This window comes from Octodon degus, unplaced genomic scaffold (genome assembly GCF_000260255.1).
Source record: "Octodon degus isolate 3935 unplaced genomic scaffold, OctDeg1.0 scaffold00225, whole genome shotgun sequence".
NCBI classification, from domain to species: Eukaryota; Metazoa; Chordata; class Mammalia; order Rodentia; family Octodontidae; genus Octodon; species Octodon degus.
In genome coordinates, this window is record NW_004524801.1 from 944407 (window position 1) to 950486 (window position 6080).

Sequence of the window (6080 nt, forward strand, 5' to 3'; positions counted from 1 at the left end):
TGGGTGGGTATGCATTTACAACAGAAAGCACAAGATTCACACCCATATAGCCTAAAATGTGAGTTAACCCATTACAAAAACAAGATCTAACAATGAGGCAAAACAAAACAAAATGTGTGTGTGTGTGTGTGTGTGTGTGAGAGAGAGAGAGAGAGAGAGAGAGAGAGAGAGAGAGAGAGGAGAGACTTCACTTACAAGTTTATCTCTTCTTTCACTGATAGAGAATTTGTAGAGATCTGTGTTGGCTTATCCCAGCAAGCCAGCAGTAGCTTTATGGCTGGTTAATCTCAGAGAGCCTGCATTTTTATTTACTTTGAAGTTTAGGCTGGTTTCTGGTCATGAGCTTGGGACCAGCTCTACTCAGCCTGCAGTTGTCAGTGTATCTTCTCCGGGCTTGAACTCATCTGGAAGCCACTAGATGGATCCGGCAGCCACTCTGAGTTCTGAGTTCACCAGCCTCTTTCCAAGATGGCTTCAGTCATGCTGGCTGCTCCCATGGGACATTTGAGCCCACAGCATTCACCCCCAGCCTGTGCAGTCCTTCAGGCCCACTGTCCCATTGCACTGCTATGTCTGTCTGTGGAGATTTCTGGTTTTACCAGAAGTCAACATGTGCCCACAGGTTCAAACTGCTCCTCCTAAAGAGTCCCAACTCAGAGAGCTGGCTCTGCTGCCTACTTCCTACTTCTTCACTGGAATTTATCCTTCTGCTCTCCCCATGGACTTCATTTCTCACCTCTGATCCTTCCTAGGTCAAGGGGAACCATTTCCCTCCTTCTTGTCTTCCTCACATTGCTCTATTCCTGCATCCGGACAGTACCTCTCAGAGAGGCTCCTTCTCTGCTGCTTACTACTCCACCATCTTCTACTGTTCAGTCTTTTTTAAAAAAATCCCAGTGTTCATGGGTAGACCCCATAATTCCAGTTTGGCTTTGAATATAGCCACTTTATCTGCTGATTTGAACACTGTTGTTGCTTTCTCTTCAACTGATACAGTTCACTAAACAGGTTGACTCACAGGAGTAAGCAAGTTTTATAACTATTCTGTGTCACTGAAATGCACTGCCAACAGTGACTTTTTTAAAAAAAGAAATCTCTGGAACAGCTCAAAAACTGGGCAGTGATCGGCCTTTAGAAATCCCCTTCATCTCTTTGAATGAGATGTGTGCTTGTGCTCTGTGTCCATCTCCTTACAGGGCTATGCTAACACATGTGAGTTAAGGGCATCTGCTTCAAAGTAGTTGATACATTTTAATCACATCCTGGAAAATGTCAGGTTCAAGTGACATTTTGCAGCTAGGCAGCATTTCTGTATGAATGCCACTGTGCAGACTCCCATTTAGAGCAATGTCTTTGATCTGAGTAGCAAAAGCCATCCAGTCACAGCAGCTTCTCTTGCTGTGCATCAGATGCAGCTTGTCACTTGCCATTCACTGATAATGTTTTGATATGAATCTAGAAGCTGTTGACTTATTATAGTTTCTGAGTAGTCAAACTTCTCTGGTAATGTTAGTCTACATTTGCAGCTGGTCCTCAATGCTAACAGCACTGCCTCAGCTCTACCTCAGGTCAGGCATTAGATTTTGATAAAGAGCACATAAGTTAGGACTCTGGCATTTCAGTTCAGAGTACGAATCTTACTCTTATGAGAACATAGTGCCACTGCTGCTACGAGAGGAGGTAGACCTCAGGCAGTCATTTGAACAAGATGAAACCTTATCCACTCCCCTGCTACTCACTTCCTGTTGTGTGGCCCAGCTCAAGATGTTTCTGTGAAAGTGTTTTTTAGATGTGACTTATCTTTCTGAATGATGGTTTGGACCAGGATAGTATCTATAGAAGTGATAAAATTAGGCATTTTTAAGATATTTTGGAAGTAGCACTGCAAGTTTCCTGAAAGACAAGATGTAGGACATGAGAAAAGAGTCCACGTTGGTGCAAGTCTTGGCCTTAGTAACTGAAATAAAGGAATAACTATTCCTTATTGTGATGGAAAATGACTGAGGAATGAGTTGGTTTGACTTGGTTTCAAATCTGCATCAATAGCCTTCAATGTATAATGGAAAACTTGAAAAAGAAAGAATATGATTCTAGAATCTTGTACAAAATACTGCAACCATGAACTGTGTCAAAAGTCTTATGTCTACCATCACTTATTTTTGCGATATCCCTGTGACATGAGCATGTCAACCTTATATTACCACAGTATGTGACGTATTATACTTATTAAGCCTTACTGGGTTTTAGGCCCTGAGAGGGATGTGGTTTGTCCAAATTTACTTTGCCAGCAGGTGGCAGTAGGTAGCATGACTGGGATTTAAATTGGGTTGCTGGATCCTAGAGCTCCTCTTATTAAGATACTGTATTATACCTAACTGCAAAACTGAACATTGTGCCAGTTCAGAAATGAAGGTTTGATAACTCTAAATTATTCACTTATACACTCTAGAATGTAGAAATCAGTAATTTAACTCTCTTTCTGACAGCCGAATGTTTGCTCTTTAAATTTCACACAGGAGAGAAAAAAAATAAGCTTCTCTGTACTGAAGGGGAAGTGTAACTAAATGTTCCCTGTCTAGCTAAGGGGAAAATTTCAACATAAAAATATGATACATTTGAGGAAGTGGGTCAGAAGGCCAGCAGATCAACAAAGCATCAGAGAGAAGTATACTCCTCTATAATAAAATTGTTTGAAATGTAAAGAACATCACACAATCAGTGTACATCTAAATTAGTAATTGACCCAAGCTGATGTTCCTTGAACAAGGCCAGCCCTGAGGAGACAGGCACAGCGTAGGGCACGCAGGACACACAGAGCTGTGGGATGGGTGAGTGAACTCTGTCTCCTTTATTTTAACATCCATTTCCTGAAACAGCAAATAGCACCAGAACTAGGACCACACAGGCATGGGTTAATGCGATTTTTCTTGATAATTATATTATAAAGATGTGAGTTACAGGATTTAGACACCAACCAACAACTGAGGGCTAGCAACAGAGGAAGGTTTAGGGTACAAGCTGAGTTTAATTATAGGGGTCAACAAATATGCAAGACAAATGCTTCATTTTTTAAAAAAAATTTATTTATTTGTGTGTGTGTGTGTGTGTGTGTGTGTGTGTGGCCAGCTCAGCCCACCAGGGGGCAGGGCTGGCTGGCATCTGGTGCTGGGGGATTGAACCGCGGTCCCTGTGCTTTGCTAAGCTTGTTCTAAGTAGGTGCTTTAGACCACTGAGCCATCTCACCAGCCCCAAATGCTTCATTTTAATAACATTTATTTTAAGAAAAGCAAAAAAACATTGTTCCTTGGTTTTCATATCATTATGATCTTAATGAAATCTAACATAATCTTGCTTAGGGTACATATGTACTTTAAATTCCATAAGTATTCATTTCTGATGAGTTCTCCCATTTTCTAAGCAGCTGTCACCCGCTTGCAGATCTCTCCTCTGCTCAGTCGCGGGCTCTGCTCACCACAGCGGCACCACCTGCCGTTCCTTCTCCCCTTGGTTAGTTCTGTGAAATGTGGGTGCAGGTCCCTGCCTTCATTTTCCAATGAAAGAGTGAAGAGAACAGCTTCAGCACGACTTCTCTGAAGGTCAAGGATAGAGGACGGGAATTTCAACCCATGTAGTCTCTTCTTAATGCTGTAAAATGGGCCTAACTTGGAGCCCACAGAAAAGAGTTCATGGGCTTAAAGGGCTTCCTGTCTGCACCTGGCTTCCACCCATCCCAGAGGTGCTGTTTCCACTTCCTGGAATCACAGTGTTCCTATGCAAATGTCTCACCCTGAGAGCAGTTCCTGCCTGCCTTGAGATCAGAGGGGAGGGACGAGGTCTATGGGTTTCCTTTGAGTTTCATTTTCTGGCTGGAGGTTCATTGTTTCCCAGAAGGACTGAGGTTTGTTCTCCTTCCTTTCAGAAGCCCCACTACTCCCACAGTGGAGGCCTGACCCCATACACCTAGTGGCACCATTCCGAGCTTTCCTGGATTCTGCTGTAGTCCTTTAGAATGAAGTGAGCCTGCATGTGTCACTGCAGAGCTTGGGGCTGCTGGCCTCTACCTGCAGTGACTCAACATAAGGTCACATGCTCATGGCACTTCCCCACGGACAAGCAATAATTTTTAGCAGTAGGAAAGTAAAAATATGCATTAGGAAACCTTTCTTCCCAAGAAGCAATACAGTCGGTCGGAGGGGCATGCACACTGCTGGGGGCTACCAGTGCTGGACATAGAAGTCCTGGACACAGATGCTCTCTCTATCTGGCATCTGCTGGGGGTACGGGGAGGAAGATGGGCCCATGCACTGTGCCTTCTCCATGGCAGTAGTACCCGCCTCTGCTCTCCAGGTATGGCAACCCCAAATGCCTCCAGACAGTGCCATGTTCTCCTGGGAGTAAAAACTGCCCCCTGTTGAGAATTGCTAGTTAAATATCATCATCGAGGGCAGGCCAAATAGCTCAGCAGATTAAAGATCCTGTAAGCAGGCACAGGGGCCAGGGGTTTGATTCCCGAGCAGCCTGCTGTGCCGGCCTCGCCCCCAGGGAGTGCTGAGATGGCAGTTGAGACTGCGCATGGTGGCGTGCGCCTGTAAGCCCAGCTTTTGGGAGGCTGTAAACAGGCAGATTTTTACGAGTCCGATCTACACAGTGAGACCCTGAGCACCCTGTAGACCCTTCCCTAAAAATATACAACCCCCCAAAAAAAACCCCAAAAAACAAAACAAAAAAACCCCTGCGATCATCATGCAGCCTCTCAGCTTCCCTAAGCACCCTTTACCACAACTCAGCTGTCAGGGCACTCTCTGAGATTCTGCCTCACCTCTCCTTCCTCAACCTCCCATCTCTCACTTTATAGGTTGCCCTTGGATGGGGCACAACTCAGGAATAATTCAAATAGTTATTGGCCACCTCATGTCTGGGTGATCAATATTTGAGGAACGTTGATACTAGTTACTTGGTTGCAGAAGAACTTGAGAAGTAGCTGGAGATATAGCTCAGCAGCACATGCCCGGCAAGCATGAGCTCCTGAGTTTCATTCCTGGTACATACATGCACACACAAACTTAAGGAGCTACTCAAATGGACTGCCAACTCATTATTCTTTTTCATTGAAATTTATTTCTTTTAGTACTTGTTTGTAGTACATAATGATTATATTCATCTTAGGGAGTTGGTGAGTATACACGGTATTATATCTTTTTTTTTTTTTTTTTTTACCCCGTTCTCAATCCCTCCCCATCCCTCCATCTCTTGGTTCCCTTTCCTTTAACAAGAGCTATCTCCCTGTTTTGGTTTTTTTTTTCCGGAACCGGGGATCAAACTCAGGCCCTTAGGCTTGCCAGGGAAGCGTTTATTCCACTGAGCCATCTCCCTGGCCCCTGTTTCCTGTTATTTAACATACTTTTAAATGCTTTCTATTGTGGGAAAAAATCTAGAGAGAATTATGTATAATGAGCTACCAGTACCTACCATAGAGCTTTGATTAGTAACATCAAAATCAATATTTAAACTTTTACAGAGACTATGGAAAATTCAAACTTGTGCAAGAATAGAAAGAACAGAGCAATGGAGCTCCACATACTGTGACCCAGTGTGTTAGCATCCCATTGCTGCATGACTAATGGCCACAACACAGCAGTGGAAGACAACACTCACATGCTAGTCATGTTGGGCACAGGGCAGAAGTCTGGCACGGCAGGTTTAGGGTCTCTGCTCTGCCTGGCATGTGATGCAGCAATGCCAAGGTGTTGGCTGGCTGGTGTTCTTGTCTGGGGCTCTGTCACGGGGTCCTCCTTGAGGCTTTGGGACTGAGGCCCCTGTTTCCTGTGCTGTCAGCAGTGATGACCGCAGCTGTACAAACCACTGCATTCCTTGCCAGGTGACATCTTCGTGCCTGTGTGGGGTGCTGAACCCCATGCTTCAAATGTTTTACTTTTTGTTTGTTGAGAAGAGATACAAAAATTCTGCTTTTAGGGAGCTTTGGTGTGGGACTGAGGTGAGGCCCACGAGGATCATCTTCCTACCCGGAAGTCAGCAGCAGCGCTCCACAGTGTAACCTAATCACAGGGATGAAATCTACC